Source organism: Pseudophryne corroboree, chromosome 8, assembly GCF_028390025.1.
Source record: "Pseudophryne corroboree isolate aPseCor3 chromosome 8, aPseCor3.hap2, whole genome shotgun sequence".
Classification (NCBI taxonomy): Eukaryota; Metazoa; Chordata; class Amphibia; order Anura; family Myobatrachidae; genus Pseudophryne; species Pseudophryne corroboree.
The window spans coordinates 113,692,344-113,711,195 of NC_086451.1; the positions used below are offsets into that span (position 1 = coordinate 113,692,344).

The 18,852-nt window shown below is 44.5% G+C and overlaps 1 protein-coding gene and 1 pseudogene across 5 annotated transcripts in view; one reads left to right on the top strand and one right to left on the bottom strand.

Annotated features, from left to right (window-relative positions):
• NR6A1 (nuclear receptor subfamily 6 group A member 1) overlaps window positions 1-18,852 on the bottom strand; it is a 563,603-nt gene that overhangs the window by 255,793 nt on the left and 288,958 nt on the right. The gene's annotated exons all lie outside the window — the stretch shown is intronic.
• Window positions 3,678-3,797, top strand: LOC134951731 (5S ribosomal RNA; annotated as a pseudogene).

An 18,852-nucleotide genomic window follows, 5' to 3' on the forward strand; every position in this document is an offset into this window, starting at 1 on the left:
GTAGTAATAGTACGACGCGCGTGCGCATTGCACCACATACGCAGAAGTGACAATTTTTTGCCTGATCGCTGCGCAGCAAACGAAAGCAGCTAGCGATCAACTCGGAATGACCCCCTATATGCTGTAAGGTTACATACAGCATATAGTCCTATATGTAACCTTACAGCATATAGAACCAGAAACCACAATTAAATACTTTTCATTGTTTATATATATACCGTATATACTCGAGTATAAGCCGACTTTTTCAGCACTTTTTTTTTGTGCTGGTAAAGCCCCCTCGGCTTATACTCGAGTCAGTGCAGGGTGAGCAGGGTGACAGGGAGAGCAGTGTGAAGGAGGGACACGGAGCGCACAGCGCACGCCTCTCCTGTGTCCCTCCTGCATCTCTTGGCGGGTCTATTAAAGGAAGTACCCGTTCGTGAGCTCTGATTGGCTCACGAACCGGCACTTCCTTTAATAGACCCGCCGCGGCCGCCGGAGATGCAGGAGGGACACAGGAGAGGCGCACGCTGTGCGCTCCGTGTCCCTCCTTCAGAAGATAGCGCGGGAGCGACGGTGGGTAAGTAACAGGCATTGGGAGAGCATATTTGGCACTTGGGGGGGACGATATATGTGGCACTGAGGGGACTTATCTGGCACTATGAGGGGGCATATCTGGCACTATGAGGGGGCATATATGGCAGCATGAGGGCATATCTGGCACTGTGGGCATATTTGGCAGCATGAGGGCATATCTGGCACATCAGGCACTGTGGGGCATATCTGGCACTGTGGGGGCATATCTGGCACATCTGGCACTATGAGGGGGCATATCTGGCAGCATGAGGGCATATCAGGCACATCTGGCACTGTGGGGCATATCTGGAACTGTGGGGCATATCTGGCAGCATGAGGGCATATTTGGCACATCAGGCACTGTGGGGCATATCTGGCACTATGGGGGCATATCTGGCACTATGGGGGCATATCTGGCACTATGGGGGCATATCTGGCACTGTGGGGCATATCTGGCAGTATGAGGGCATATCTGGCAGCATGAGGGCATATCTGGCAGCATGAGGGCATATCTGGCACATCTGGCACTGTGGGGCATATCTGGCAGCATGAGGGCATATCTGACACATCAGGCACTGTGGGGGCATATCTGGCACTGTGGGGGCATATCTGGCACTGTGGGGGCATATCTGGCAGTATGAGGGCATATCTGGCAGTATGAGGGCATATCTGGCACTGAGGGCTGTGTACGGCTAGAGCTGCATTTCCCACCCTAGGCTTATACTCGAGTCAATAAGTTTTCCCAGGTTTTTGTGGTAAAATTAGGTGCCTCGGCTTATATTCGGGTCGACTTATACTCGAGTATACACGGTATATATATTTGTAACATACTATAATTTTCTAGCTTGATAACACTGGTGCAACAGACTCTAAACTGCAATATAACAAAATCTGTCTCCTAATAGGAAGTGTGGATGTCACGCCTGCACTACAATGTACCAAGAAGATGAGAGTTACAACTGCAACCGGCAGATTTGTGATGATGCTTTGAGCTAGCAAATATTGTGGAGATGCACAATAATGGAACAACAAGTTCGATAGATAGATAGATAGATAGATAGATAGATAGATAGATAGATAGATAGATAGATAGATAGATAGATAGATAGAATATACTTTTACAAATTGTAATCCTGCAAATAGGATGCAGTTAATTTGCTGGCAGTCGGGATCCCAGCGGTCAGGATACAGACTGCTGACAATATTGACAGCCGCAATCCCAGCTCACAGGGGCTATTCCCACTCATGGGTGTCCACGACACCCATACAGTGGGAATAGAAGGGGACTCTTTGAGCTCGCCCCACTGCCAGCATACTGAAGCACGGGATGCCGTCGTCGGTATAGTGACGGCCGGCATACCGACAGTCTGTAAATCATACTGAATCCCTGCAAATCTATAGATACAGATGTTCCAAATGTTTACTTTTATTTCATATTATACATTTGTTGAGCTGACAAATAAAGTAATGCATACATTGGAAATCAAGTCACATAAATACAGAAGTTGGATTGGTAGAAAGCACAAAATGTACATGTACAAACATGGAACATATACAGTAACTTGCATAGTTGCACAAATGTAACCTTAAGCATCAATAGGGGTATAACAATAGCTGTATGATATTAAGGGTCTTTGACAGGTTGGAAGCCATAAGGCAGCCTGCACCCCTTCAGCATGTAACCTGTTCTGCAGCTGAACAAAAGTGGAGGGTCCAGGAGTAGCACTGTATAGCTGATGTGATGGTTCTCTGCTGTCAAATCCCTTACCAAGCTCATTATTATCTAACCCTGATTGGCTACTGCTGCCAAAGTGAGTGGACAGGGTGTCTGTGAACAAGCTTTCTTTGCGAAACGTACGTCAGGACAGGAAACTGCGATCATGTGATGCGCACACGTGACCGCATCAGCCGGAGTCTCTAGGCGGTCACCAGGCAACGGCCACGTAGACACCTCAACCGCACGCCGCGGCAATCCCCGGAGCCAGTGCACGGCTGAAAACGGGATTCCCCGGAGCCGGTGCACGGCTGGAAACGGGACTCCCAGCGGCAGCACCACCACTTGGTATCTGGTATCGTATACACCCCGCACCCATGTGAACTATCTTTAGAGCCATCAGCAATCATTAGAACGCTGCTTATACAATCTGTAACAATCAGTTGGAACCTTTGAAACATCTCTCTGTACAATAGCCACGTTTGTTTTCCTTCGAAATCAGCAGCAACAGTGGGACTTTGTCTCCAGGAATTATCAGAATACTGCCTGTATTTCTGGCAACTCAGTACATGAATATTAGATACAATTGTGATACATTAGTCACTTAATAGTTACATCTGTTTCTTTTCAACCACGACCAGCAACAATTATTGTGTACATATCCCAGCCAGCAACATCAGAAGGATTTATTTGGTTTTTCTTTCACCATTTAGAGGTATATAATGCCGGGCTAATGTATGTGACTCAAAAAAGTAAGCAATTGTAGAAATACTGTGACAACTGCTGGACTTAACTGTGGATATACCACCATTGGTTATACATCTCAGTTTGAAACTGATTGGTTTTAGTTATTGTACTGAAGGTTCCTATTTCAACAGGTGTGCTTCTAAGAACAAGTGTTCAAGTTTATATATTTTTCTAGCCGTGATTTGCTGATAAATAGCAAGCAAAGGCTCATTTTTCCATAACATTGTTATGAGTAGTAACGGATGGAAGGTGCAAGTGCATTGACACAACACTGCTTTAAAGAAGTATAGAGGTGCCATTCTCTCTATATACTATTGTGTATTTCATGGTTTACCTGCAGTCTGTGCAGAGTAATAATATTTACATATAGTATAAATTTGATACGGCCGTACTGGTGCTCCTAGGACAGATTTATAAATATCAGGCCAGTTCATTTATGAATATTCTGTGGTTTTAAAAAACTTCCCACATAATAGGCCTGTATTTACCTGTGCACTTTGTTTTGTGGCTGACGTGTCACATGGTGACTAGGTCAGGTAATTGCATATAGTCTCATGTTTCTAGCAATTGTACCATACATGTCTATCAATTGCAACATTGCAGGTATATAAAGACTACATTATATACCTTTGAAGTGACTAAAAAAGGCGAGTTCAATAATTGCGGTCATACCTCACTGGAGATGCCCAATCTCTTCTGATCTTGGAAGCTAAGCAGTGGAAGGCCGGGTTAGTAATAGGATGGGAGACCACCTCTGAACACCCTGGTACTGCAATAAATTGACTCCTAAATATAACGTCACTCACATTTATACCATTTGGCAATCGGTCCCACATGACCAATGATTTAATTCTCTGCATTCACAATAACCCAGAATGGGTATCTGCAGAATAAATGATGGTCACATAGTACATGAGAGATAATGTGCAATGATGATATAATCAAAGTACTACAGTTATTGATTTCCGGCATCTTTGAGACTGTGATATTGATATCACTCATTATTGATTATTGATCTTTATATTTTCGCGAAACCTTTTGCCCACACATAGATACTCCTAAAAATTCATTTTTTAATATCTATTAAAAATGTTTTTATCAGTACCATATATGTTATAATGTCATCCTCTGAATTAGAGTGCTCCCAAAAAAGAGTCTACTTCTCAAACACTTCTTTGTTTTGGTTTCTCTAGCAAGATTATTTTCTGACTCTAGGGAGCACCACTGAAAGCAACAATTATATGTACGAGGATAGATTATCCATATACATAAGGTTGCTATAATTAGAAGCAATTCAACAATAATTCAGTTTTTCAGAGGCTAAAATCTATTTTGAATTTGGACTTGTGCGGTTCCCATCACCTTTTCTTCAAAAAGCTTGGTGGTGTAACAATGTGGAAGGGTGTGAGTGTGTTGTATACTGGGCATTACATGGGTGTGATTATGATTCAGAGGGACTGAAAATATTGGACAGCATTTTCAATATTTACAACAAATTAGCAACCATCACGTCCACTGTCATAGAACAAAACCTGTAGCCCAACAATCACTTTTTGGAATCAATAACGCCCCCAAACAGCCTACCTATCCCTTAAACTCACTCTTGCACTATTGTGGCACCTGCTCGCCTTACATCATTCCTAGGGTTATATGAGGGTGTGCGGTGCTCCTAAAGTGCGTGGTAAGTTACTGTATATTGACAACGTATGTTTAATTATGTAAAAATTAAATTCAAATATGGAAACGTAGAAAACATTTTTAAATACTGAAAGTGCTTGAAAACACATAAGCTTAACCCTTATAATGCAAGCACCACCTAAAATAATAAAGTGTAGAAGACCCTGTCAAGAACAGTTCAGTTGTAATAGGTCAGGGGATGTAAAGCCTAGGTATTATAATTTTATATTTTCAGCAAATTTATTCAAGAGATAGAAAAAAAAATAGACAAAGAGCAGCTACGTAGCAAGGCAAATCTGTGCCTGACTGTAATGTAATTTTCAATGACATATTGAGTCTGTTTTAGCCTCCAGAACTCCACAGCTGTGCCCTAATTTTCTCTTGTGATGGCTTCACTTCTGACTTTCAAGCCACAGTTATTTCGGACTGCGCAGGCAGACATTTCATTGGCCAACGCTACTCAAATTAGAAAGAATATGGACAAATGAAAACGGAACACTTCTTCCCAATGGTACAATTCTTATTAGAAATGCAAAATAGGGCCCTCATTCCGAGTTGTTCGCTCGGTATTTTTCATCGCATCGCAATGAAAATCCGCTTAGTACGCATGCGCAATGTTCGCACTGCGACTGCGCCAAGTAACTTTGCTATGTAGAAAGTAATTTTACTCACGGCTTTTTCATCGCTCCGGCGATCGTAATGTGATTGACAGGAAATGGGTGTTACTGGGCGGAAACACGGCGTTTCAGGGGCGTGTGGCTGAAAACGCTACCGTTTCCGGAAAAAACGCAGGAGTGGCCGGAGAAACGGTGGGAGTGCCTGGGCGAACGCTGGGTGTGTTTGTGACGTCAACCAGGAACGACAAGCACTGAACTGATCGCACAGGCAGAGTAAGTCTGAAGCTACTCTGAAACTGCTAAGTAGTTAGTAATCGCAATATTGCGAATACATCGGTCGCAATTTTAAGAAGCTAAGATTCACTCCCAGTAGGCGGCGGCTTAGCGTGTGTAACTCTGCTAAATTCGCCTTGCGACCGATCAACTCGGAATGAGGGCCTAGAAACACAAAGATGAGAAAAACACTATTTTAGAGCATCCCAGAAAATAGAAACCGTGATATATGAATTTCCTGCTCAAGCAATAAGAACCTCCAACCAAATACAGACTTAGATTCCAACAGCAAGAAGAGCGTTATGGTGTATGTTAGTGTGTATGGTGTATGATAGTGGTTCCCAAATTTTTTTGAATCACGGCGCCCTAGAGTAACAGTATTGTTTTCATGGCACCACTAGGTGTAAAGTTTCTAAAGGAGGAATTTAGAAAAAATATAAAATTAAGTAAATTGTGTTTATGTCATCCTTTGGCTCAGTTGCGTGTTGAGGGACAGGATTCGCTTCTGTTTGTCCACATATTTTATGATTGACAGCCACAAGCACAATAATATGAATTGGTCTTGGACCACAATTCAAGCCCCCAAGGGTGCCATGGCACACAGTTTGGGAACCACTGGTGTATGTGAATGCTATAGAGCGGCTCCTGATATACTTCAACTGCAGGGCATAAACTAAATTGAACTCTATACAGTACATTACATCTACGATGAAAAAAGAGTTTAATCTAAATGTAAGTGCAATTTACATTACACTAGATTAATTATACTATTTACTAAAAATGCCACCTACATTATCTGTCCAACTAAAGACCCCCACCCCCCTCCCACCAAATAAGAGTTATCTCAACAAACCAGAAACTGAGCTGCTCTATATGGCTCATACGAGGGGGTATCTTTTGGTACTTTTGCCGTTTTTTTGTTGTTGTTTTTTGGTTTCACCTCTTCAATATCAGCAAAACATTTTCCTTTAAGGTCTCTTTTCAGCCAAGGAAATACAAAAAAGTCACAAGGGGTGAGATCGGGTAAATACGGTGGGTCAGGCAAAGATGTCATGTTGTGTTTTTTGTTAAAAAATGTTTAACACTTAGCGCTGTGTGGGCAGGTGCATTTGTCATGATGGAAGAACCAGTCACATGTTTACCACAAATCGGGGCATTTTTCCTCAAATCGTGATGCAACCTTTTCAAAACGTCCAAATAAAAACTTTGTAGCTTTGTAGCCATCACAAAAAATAGGAGAAAGAGTGAATAAGTCACTGGAAAAAAAAAATAACTGCAATCAAACGCTACCTTCCCCAGCAACATCACCAGGGACAGTGGCTCAGAAGGGTTCCGCAAACATTCATCTATCGGTGGAAGCCCGTACTACAAGCGCACCACCCTCTAGAATATGATTCCTGATTCTACTCCCTTGTAACTTACGCCTAGAAGCCATATGGAATACGGGGGGTCATTCCGAGTTGTTCGCTCACTAGCAGATTTTAGCAGCATTGCACACGCTAGGCCGCCGCCCTCTGGGAGTGTATCTTAGCTTAGCAGAATAGCGAACGAAAGATTAGCAGAATTGCGAATAGAAAATTCTTAGCAGTTTCTGAGTAGCTCCAGACCTACTCACAGATTGCGATCAGCTCAGGCCGTTTCGTTCCTGGTTTGACGTCACAAACACGCTCTGCATTCGGCCAGCCACTCCCCCGTTTCTCCAGACACTCCCGCGTTTTTCCCTGACACGCCTGCGTTTTTCCGCACACTCCCAGAAAACGGCCAGTTTCCGCCCAGAAACACCCACTTCCTGTCAGTCACACTCCGAACACTTCAACGATGAAAAATCTTTGTTCGGACGTGAGTAAATCTATTAAGTTTTGTGTTAAAATAGTTAGCGCATGCGCACTGCGTACCATGCGCATGCGCATTTTAGCCTTAATCGCTCCGTTGCGAAAATCGGCAACGAGCGATCAACTCGGAATGACCCACACTGTGCAAAGTGGTTTTACATTTTACACTGGTATGGGGTAAAAAACTAAAACAATCATAGCATGGTTAGTAAAGAGACTAGGTGGGGAATGGTAATACTTTTATGGAGCTATATGGGGCTGCATTTAATATGTAGCTCAGTGGTTCCCAAAGTGGGTGCCTTGGGGCACTTGCAGGGGTGCCACGGGCTGTTGGGCCAAGACCAAATGAAATTTATGGTCAATATGTGCCAATCGTTGACAAACAAAAGTGCAATCCTGTCCGCCACCACATAACTGACACGACGGATGATTGGTAAGCATAACTGACTGCGTTGTGTGACTACACTGGCTCAGTGGCTACACTGTGCCTGGCAGTGACTGCCTGGAAGTCCTTCGTGCCAGTCACCCAAACGTCAGGCAGTACTCTTCGGAGCAGTTTCGTCCCTCTGGGACTGCCAGACGGGCTGTGATAAGCAGAGAACAGGCTTCCTGTAGGAAGCCACTCCCTGCCTCATCGTTAACCTAATCCGGCTTCTATGGGTTGCAGTCGAAGCAGTCCACAGAAGCCGGGAGTTAGCGCATGCGCATTCAAGCAGATGCTTGTACGCATGCGCAGGTCCAGGCGCCTGCCAGATCCATTGCGCAGCCACTAGGGCCAACTCTCTCCTCTTCGGCATGGGTAGCGGCAGCCCCCTATCCAAAATAGGTAGTAGCCGCCACTTGTTATATTCATGATACTCTCAATAGGTGTGTGAGCTGTCATACGTAATTCGGCCATACACTCTGATCGCCAAGTCACTATGGGACTGGCCGAAACTGCTCTCAGAAAATAGGTCAAATAAGCAGATCTGAGGTTTTTAAGTATGTTGTAAGCATTTGTTCTCATAGATCTATCAATGACAAACATAAGGAAAGAGAATCCAGGGAACTTCTTGTTTAGTCTAATGCAGCTTAGTACAGGGGCCCACCATTTGCAGTAATGCAGAGATAATTTGAATTAGTTAACTCCTTTCAAAACCTGCAAAATTCACATCCATTTGTAAAAATGACACAATGCCTTTTTACACTGGACCAAAATGGATTCCAGATTTAGTGGCCTATTAATGGGTCCGATTCAGACCTAATCTCTGTTGCATGAAATTGCAAGGCGGCCGTTTATCGATCAACTGCGCATGCGTACGGATCGTACTGCGCACGCGTGAGGCCAAACTGCAAAAAAATCCAGCGGTTTTTTTTATCGCTAGGCGTATGCAAGTTGATTGACAGGAAGCCGGCGTTTGGGGGTGGTAAGTGCCCGTTTTCTGGGAGTGTCAGGAAAAACGCAGTCGTGCCCAAGCGTTTTCAGGGAGGGTGTGTGACGTCAACTCCAGCCCCGATCAGCCTTATTCTATCGCACTGTAGGAGTAGGTCCTGGGCTACTCACAGATTGGGCAGAATGGAACAAAAACATTCAAAGGTGAGGGAGTTGCGAACGAATTTGCAGCTGACCGGCGTTCGCAGAAATTTTCGCAAGGCATAAGCAGACTTTAAGCATAAGCGGCGACTATCTGATCGCAAACCTCTGCAAATTCGCAGAGCAGCGATCAGGTTTGAATTACCTCCAATGTCTCATTGTATACAGCACTGTGCTGTATACAATCTGATGGGATAAAATATAAATGGTGGTTTGTTTTTTTTCAAAACCACAACAATACCAGTGTATCTAGATTATACATTGTATTCAATGTGGGAGGTAAACCCTGACTGTGCCTAAAGTAGATGGTGTTATTGTACAACCAGTGGAAGGATATAAAATAACAGTCAATGCTTGATACTTCCTTGTTTTAGAAACAAATATAATTTGAAGATATTAGAAACCAATAAAAAAATTACAAAAAAAAAGATGACTCTCTTAGGCGATATTCATAAGGGCTTGCTTATAAACCAATGACAACATTTTTTTTTTTTTAAAGTGTCCTCAAAAGGAACACAGCAAAATGCATATCTACATATGAAGGCACTACATCCTGTCAAAAATGGGTAATGAAATTTAGCACACTACTATTTATAAGTGACTTTGAAGAGCACATGGCACCACCAAGGGAGGATACCTTGGCAACACTAGAAAAGTTTTGGCATGCAGACCAAGAAAGTGGATACAGACTTACCCTAAAAGATACTTTTGGTATAACTCATAATCATGACCAGAATCTTCACGTTACTGAGACTATATAATTGGTGCTATATTGATATATGAGTGAGAAAAGGTCAAGGTTCCAACCAATTAAAAAATTGCTAGAGGATATTCAGCTACCATATTCTATGCTGTGCCCTCTCTGAGCGCAAGAAAACATGAGGGATCATTCCCATGTCTTCCCATCTTCAGAGGATGTTCAGAAAAAAAAAAATTCACCATTGATTCATCTAGAGCTCTGAGCCCTGAAATCTCAACACAAAACATCATGTCAATACATTTTAACAATACATGCTAATATATGGATGGATATTATCGATTTATGGGAACGGCCTCCTACTTTCCCGATTCAGATTCCCTTGTACCCCGGTAAAAATATTATTTTTCTTTGAATTAAGGGCCCCAATGTTGTGTTAGTCAATTAAAACTCGCCTAAACTGCAAGTTGCATAAATACCCCTTTACGGTTCTTGGTGAGACAGATGCCTGGTTGAAGGACAATGGGGACAGTCCCCGTCTAGAGTGGAGCCGGAAGTAACCAGGAGCAGGACGGGAGCTGCTGACAGAGGACGGGGTGGCAGGCGTCCTATTCACATGGTTGCTTATTTAAGGTAAGACATGTTTGTTTTGTATTTTTTTATCTTGATGACAGGTTGTCACGATCCGGGTAACCAAACACACTTATTTACCTTCTAAGTGCCTTCTGAGACTGTCTCTGTGCTCCACGCCTGGATTCCACCTGCGCTGTCTGCATGTAGCGCGCTGCACAGCATCTCCACAGTCTCCCCTTAGTAATCCCGGCAGCGATGTGATGGCGACTATTCAGCATGTTCCTCCTGTTCCAGTAGATGGCTTCTCCTGTTCTCCGCCAGGTTTCCACATGCTGATACAAACAGACTTTCCCTCCAGAACCAAACATGGGCGCAGCCATGTTTGGCCTTATCACATGACTCTCCACAGCCAATCCGCTGTACTCTGGATTCTCCCTGATTGCTCAGCCAATACCTGCTTCCCAGCTGGTATAAATATCCTAAATCTAGACTGACTAATCGTCAGTGCTATGGTTGTCTAACCCAGTGTTGGATGTCTCTCCTGTCTGTGGATGTTCCTGCTTGCTGTCTTCAGGTATTCCAGCTTCTGTGACCTTGCTCCACTTAAAGAGACCTGCACCAGTTTCCACCCTGCGGTGCTGCCTGACTCTAGCAGTGTTTCTACATTGCTCTCAGTGATCTGCAGTGATCTTTCACCGGCTTCCAGCTCTCAGCGGTGTTCCAGTATTGCTTCCAGCTGTGTTCTAGCATCATTTCCATTCACCATCGGTGTTCCAACATCAAACTACAGTTCACCATCGGTGCTCCTACCATTGAACTCTGTCGTTATCGGTGAGTTCCATAGCACTCTCACCACCTGGGCAGGTTCCATTCGGCATTCCCGGCAGTTCTCCAGTGCTCACTTCAACCTCCGTGCATTATCATCATCTCCAGCTTCCAGTGTGTCATCTGCTGGTCAGTATCAGTACATTCATCTATACAGTGGTTAGCTGTTGGCTCTACGGACTTACCATCTCCGGGTCTTGCAAAGACTGCTCCATACTGTGTTTAAAGCATCTCAACAGTAATCTAATTACCACTGCGTCCAAGGAACGGAATTGCTACCTGTAATCTGCACATTCCTATTGTTGAGCATTACTATATCTCTGAACTGCCGAAGTGTATCTGAACTGTGTGCTTAATAAACAAACTTTACTTTTATCCTGTTGTCTTGGTCACACCTTCGGGCATCGGTGCTAAGGTTCCCTGCATGTCCAAGAATCCCATATTACCTCCCAGGTTCAAGTACGCGTCAGCCCCTACGACTGAGGCTTCCCCAGGTCAGCCTCAGCCCTCAGGTGTGACACAGGTTGTAAATAAACCCAAAACATTAACATGGATTTGGTGTGAAATGCTTATTTGAAAAGATCGGAGAGTGCCGCAACTCTGGATACTACCGCATGTTTTTATGCTGGCACTACGGCATTTGTATGTGAAGGGAGTGCAGACGCTGATGGGCTGTTATATATTTTTACCCAATAATCTATAATGATAGTTTAAAGAAGGGCCTACAATTACAGTGTTATATATGAAACATCTGCTCTGCCTAATTCTATAGTGTGTTTAAATATTTTTCTGTCTCCTTTCTAGATATTTGTAAAGCACAACCAGAGGCGGATGTGATCAGTGCAATTCCCCCAGTAACAATTCTTATCTGTTCACTAACGTTAGCCACTCTGTAGGAGCACAGCGCCACATCATGCAGGGGGATAGACTAGCTCAGAAGCAGCAGCTTCCCTGGCCCCCCAGCAGCCCAGCACAGGGCAGCGTGTGCTGGGCTGGGGAGACAGACAGAATTCCACTGCAGGTAAAGGGGGGTGCACCAGGCCCAGGTAATTAGTGCCTTCCCCCGGCAGCCACTGCCAAAAAAGACAATTCAGAGAAGCAACTATGGGTTACACTAGCAGCTGCTAAAGCACTAGAAGCAGGTGAATGGTCTTGTGTAAAAGATACATTGATTCGATTTAGTTTTAAAGAAAACTTTACAGATTAACCATACCTGCAGACTTTACAAAATAACTTTACAACGTATATTTTTAAGCACGCTGTTAAAAACAAACTTACAGCAAAGCAAAAAATGCCAGTGCATACAATGGTTTCCAGGGTCATGTCATTATGGGCCTGATTCTGAGTTTCAGGCAGCACCGTCTGTGTCTTTTGCTGGTTGCACGTGTCATTTTATGCAAATGCCGACACAAGCCCTTCCATGATCTACAGTGATGTGCAAGGAGTGAGGCGCAATCAGCAGTCGTACCAGCTAAACTTGCACCAGCCCCACGCTAAGTGAAGACTCTCTGTCAGAGTATGACCTCCAATGTGAGCAATTATACATCGGAGGTCGCATTCACTGCAGTGACACGCCTGCGAGACTCCCACAATACGCCCATAAGACAGGCCATCTCTGTGTGTCCCCATTACCACTTCCGTTTCACCTCTCAGTCACTGCCCAGGAATGCCCAATAGAATTTCAAGGCATTTCGTAGACCGTGCATCTCAACAGCAACTGTGACTCTGTTTGCATGGTCTCTGGGTGTATGCGCAGGAGAAAAATAATTGCTCCACTACGTCAGTCATCACCAGTCCATTCGACTCAGAATGAGCCCCTTTATAGGGTTTACCTGTGACTCTATAAACAGTATTTACATGGATACTATAAACGGGTGTGGTATGGTATGCCGGCGGCCGAGCTTCTGGCGACCAGCATACCGGCGCCGGAAGCCCGGCCGCCGGCATACCGACAGCATGGCGAGCGCAAATGAGCCCCTATGTGCGCCATGCTATTTATTCTCCCTCCAGGGGTGTTGTGGACCACCACGAGGGAGAAAAACTGTCGGTATGCCGGCTGTCGGGATTCCGGCGCCGGTATACTGTGCGCCGGGATCCCGACAGTCGGCAACCTGAAGACCACCCACTATAAATACTAGCTATGGTTGGATAATGGCAAAGTGCTGCACAGCTACATAACACAGTGTTTCTCTAGTGATACAATCATACCACCTTCTATAATACATGGGTTACGTTAATATCTTATTATAAGCTAACTATATAATTCATATGTTAATAATTGTATAAAAGGACAGTAAATAATCTGTTCAGTTTGTTCTAATTATTGTCTACAATAATGTGTGTTCTGATGTCAAAACTTGAGCATTAAAAGGAATGACCCATCTACTATAATGCAAGATAGCAAAAGTCACTTCAGGTTTCCGTGACCTATATAGAAGTATCCAGCCAGCATAGGCGTGCGCAGCACATTTTATTAGGGGTGCACCGTCGGAGGGGTGTGTCTAGCACCATCTTTTGGGCGTGTCTAGCACCATCTATTGATGGTCAACACAATATAAATATCCACCCTTGTACCAATCCTAATAATGCAAATACATTGTCAGAAACACCCCTGATGGCACTCACTGCAATTACAGTGCTCCTCCTCAGCCTGGTCTGGCTCCCCCTCTCTTTCCCCTGCAAGCTGCAGCAGCTTACTTACAAGTCAGCCACTCACTGACACTGACAGTCACAGACTAGTACTGATGTTGCTGGAAATAGAGTGACGTGTCAATGCTGCTGCCGACCGCCTGCCAGTATTGAATTTGTCTTCCTAAGAGGAACGCTGGCTTCATGCTGCTCCTCATCAGTGGCTGGCGCTGGCATAGCATAGAAGGAGAGAGGAGGGCGTGCAAGCAGCATGACGTCATCACGTCACATCATGCTGTTTTTGTACATGGAGGTGGAGCCAGGAGTTTGAAAGCCGGTGACAGGGGCACCCTTGATTAATCCAGGCGTTTGGTCAGTAATGCAGTCCTGACAGGGTGCAGCGCAGAGGGACAGTAATCAGCCTGCTCGGCGATCGCTGCATCAGGCATGTGAGATCGGGGTGCCGGACATTAGGGGGTGCGCACGCCTATGCAAGCCAGCAAGTGTTTTTATATGATCACAGAACAAATTGTGACTTCTAAAATCCATATAATTTACAGGACAGTCTCAAAATAAAAGGTTTAATATTAATCCATGGCACTTTCTGTCACAGGAAGGCAGTGCCAGTGTCCGTCTAATTAATAAATGACTCAATAGGGAAATGCAGTTGCAGGGAACCATGCTTAAGGGGTATGGCCAGGACCGGATTAACAATGGGGCTGATGGAGTTGCAGCTCCAGGCCCAGACCCCAAATAGGCCCACTGCATCTGTAGATCTCTATGCAGCTATAGACAGGAAAAAAAATCCTTCTACTGCAGTCTGCACAGTGTCCTAGGCCCCACCCCGTCGACATCCTACCCTTCCCGCATTGCCGCGGCGCCCGTGGATCAAATGCCGCCTCCAGCATGGATATTTTACATATGATAGCATCACAGTGGAAGGCTGAGGCTCTCATAGCCCTTACTGTGCCGTACACGCAGTTAAGCATGGTGACTTGCTGCCTCCTCTGCACCACATGACGTCACGGCGTGTGACGCTACCTCCACACATTGAATTTAATTTAAAGTTTACAACCACAACACAGCACAAGACAGTCAAAATAGGGATGTACCTTTGCTGTTCCGTGAAGGCGGCCCACCATCTGATGACCCGAATGCAGTGACTGAGGTGAGCCATCAGACCCGGGCTGCTGAGGGGGTATTTACTAAAGCTACAGAGCACAGTATATCTATATTTTCTAGTAAAAATATAATATTATATTAACATAAATATGTATACGAATATATGTGCAGTGTCTTTATTACAGTATGAAAAGTAAATGTATTAAACATATCATACATTGTACAGGTATCTTTATATGCACAGATATATATATATATATATATAGATATATATGATAGATAGATATATATATAGATATATATATAGATAGATAGATAGATAGATAGTGTTCACAGCCTGCCCGATTTTTTAAGCGCAAAATCCACCCTGCCCTTTCTGCGGCGCCCTGCTAGAACAGCCGCCCGCTTCCTGCCCTCCCAGCGTGTAAAGACGCCGTGCGCATGCGCGCGGCTTCCATTCACTCTGTGAGAGAGCTTGGGGGAAGCCCAGCACCTCTGTAGGTGCTGGGCACGCCCCCAACAGTGACGCAGCCGGCCGCCCACGCCCCCTGTTTTGACGTCTGTGGGCTGGACCGCCCACTTTTTTGCGTGACCACGCCCCTTTTTCGGCTTGTGCCCCTTACAGTCCGGCACCCTCCCCAAATTCTAGAGTGAACACTATATATATAGGTGCCTAAACCTAACCCATCCGTGCTGCCTAAACCTAACCCGCTGAGGTGGTGCCTAAACCTAACCCTTCCTCCCCGCAGCCTAACCGTAACCCCCCAGGACGCAGCCCATCAACCCTAACCCTCTCACCTGCAGCTTAAGCCTAACCCCCCCCCCCACGTGCGGCTTACCGGATGCATGGCACGGTGTCTCCTCTTTCGGGATCCTGACTGTCGGTATTCAGGCGCGGGGTTGTTGTACTCTTCTGCATGCCCGTGTCGGCATTCAGAAGGGGGTCAGTATTCTGCCATCTCTATTTTGACTATCGGTATCCTGACTGCTTCGTATATGTATACGTATATATATATATATATATATATATATATATACACACACACACACACACACATACATACATACATACATATATATACACACACACACATACAGTTCAAAAGACCGGCACTCCTTTGTTACATAAATACTTGCGTCCCGGTGCCATCTAATAGTTCGCAGTAGCGGCACTCAGCGACGACTTCTTCAAAGAATTAAAACACCATCACTCTGGATTATGTCAATGTTTCAGGATCATTTATTTAGACCCTTTCGTCAGGTATAAATATCAGTCCTAGCTATTTGTCCATCACCCCTTGATGAAGTCAGCCAGACGAAACGCGTTGGCTGTACCTCACTGACTCCATATACTAAAATAAGCTAAAAAACTCTCATTTTTAGATTGCACTGTTTTTTAGTATTGTAATGGTCTTATATGCTTTTATGTATCTTATTTCCCATTTTTTATAGTCCAATATGCATCTTTTTATGGTCTATAAACTTTTTAAATGTGGCTACCTATGTATTTAAATTAAAATATTGTTATTATCTTCTACCTAAAAAACTGGGCTTGCTTTTATCCACATAGAATATCCCCCATGTTTTATTAATATTTTATTCTCCGGACCCTTTTTGCCTTCTAATTCAGAATATAGCATCTTAAACACCGTTGGTCGCTTTGTTTCCCTATCCCTATACCGATATTACATTTTATAGCATTTTACCCATGCTAAATATTTAGGGATTAGCTGACGCCCTATATAGTTTAAGGGAGTGGTTTTTTTAGCAGTCAACACTGACAAAGGTTTTTATAGTGTTATCACATACGCCTGTGGCACTATACTTCTATTGTTTATATATATATATATATATATATATATATATCTCCCAGAATTGCCCCGTCACTCCTCCAAAGCAACTGGCTGTGGTGCCCTTCCTTGTGGACCGGCAGGCCCACCAATGTAGAACCAAAAAAATCAGGTGGCACTCACAGACTTGTGGCTTGTAGTGAAAACAAACTTCACTCCGTGAAGAAATTTATTGTGAAACAGGCCACAATAAATTTCTTCACGGAGTGAAGTTTGTTTTCACTACAAGCCACAAGTCTGTGAGTGCCACCTGATTTTTTTAGTTATATATATATATATATATATATATATATATAAAATCAGAATTGGCTTTATTGACCAAGTGAACTCACGTACACTAGGATTTTTTTTGCGGTACAATGCATCATCACACAGCAACATGAGGGGGGAATACTTAGAGAAAGAAGGGGGTAAAGCGTAGCATACGTTACACACATTGGGGGTCATGCAGAGTTGTTCACTAGCTGCTTTCGGTCGCAGCGCGGCGATTAGTTCAAAAAGCGGCATTGGTGCGCAGTGCGCACGCGCGACGTACTTTCACACAATACTATGCAGTTTTACACAAGGTCTAGCAACGCTTTTCAGTCGCACTGCTGATCGTTGAGTGATTGACAGGAAGTGGGTGTTTCTGGGCAGAAACTGACCGTTTTCAGAGAGTGTGTGTAAAAACGCAGGCGTGCCCGATAAAAACGCAGGAGTGGCTGGGGAAACGGGGGAGTGGCTGGCCGAACGCAGGGCGTGTTTGTGACGTCAAACCCGGAACGAAGCAGTCTGAAGTGATCGCTAGGTAGGAGTAAGTCTCGAGCTACTCCTGAAACTGCACAATCTTTTTTTGTAGCAATGCTGCGAACCTTTCATTCGCACTTCTGCTAAGCTTAGATACACTCCCAGAGGGCGGCGGCTTAGTGTTTGCAGTGCTGCTAAAAACAGCTAGCGATCGATCAACTCTGAATGAGGGCCATTACACGATAGACTCAACATATTAGACATATTATGCATTGTTCAGCTGGTGAACAGCTAGTGGGAAGAAGTTTTTAATGGATCTTGTCGACTTCGCGGGAATGGACCTGTAGTGTCTCCCTGATGAAAGCGGTTCTACATAAAATATATATATATATATATATATATATATATATACATATACACACACAAACACACACATATACATATATATATATATACACACACACACACACACACACACACACATATACTGTACACTGTATATGAAGCAATCCAAATACAGGCACTTATTGATTCAGAAAAGTATACTTAGCCAGGTGCCTTCATAGTTCCACTCCATGCAGTATCAGTATATCCAAATGGCGGCACTCTGGATGTGAGTAAACGACTTTAAACCATAGCTTCTTTAGGCAACCTTTCAGCACTATTTATTATGCTCTTACGTCCTAGGGGATACTGGGAATCCATTTAGTACCATAGGGTATAGACGGATCCACTTGGAGCCATGGGCACTATAGAAGTTTGATAACGTGTGCTGGCTCCTCCCTCTATGCCCTTCCTACCAGACTCAGATTAGAAAATGTGCCCAGAGGAGCCGGTCACATCTCTGGAAGCTCCTGAAGAGTTTTCTGCATTTATTTTATATGTTTGTTGTTTTCAGGCAGGACTGGATGGCACCAGCCTGCCTGCTTCATGGGACTTGGGGGAGGCGGGGGGGGGTGTAACAGCCCAACCTCTTGAAGGGTTAATGGTCCCGTTCCCCGCTGACAGGACAATAGCTCCTGAGGGAACTATTCGCAAGCCCCACCACGGCGAGCGCACATTCCCACAGCATGCCGCCACCCTTAACAGATCCAGAAGAAAGAAGAGTTGTTAGTACTAAGCCGGCGTCCCGGTTAGCGGGTCGCCGGCTATTATAGCGGCATGAGGGTACGGAGACGCACAGCTTCTACATGGGGCGGTTGGATCTCCAGACTCAGTACACACTCCAGACGCACAGCTTCTGAGGGGGGGAACTTAGTCTCAGTACACTATGGGCGGTACTCAATTAATTTCACCCCCTTTCACACCCGTTCTGTTTCTGCTGATGGGCGTGGTATTATCATTTCAGCTCACTACCCTCTGGGGTAGCAAGGTGCCCTAACCCTTTACGCAACTAAACCAGATTACTGCGGCCGCAATATGCGCGATAACGGAGATCAC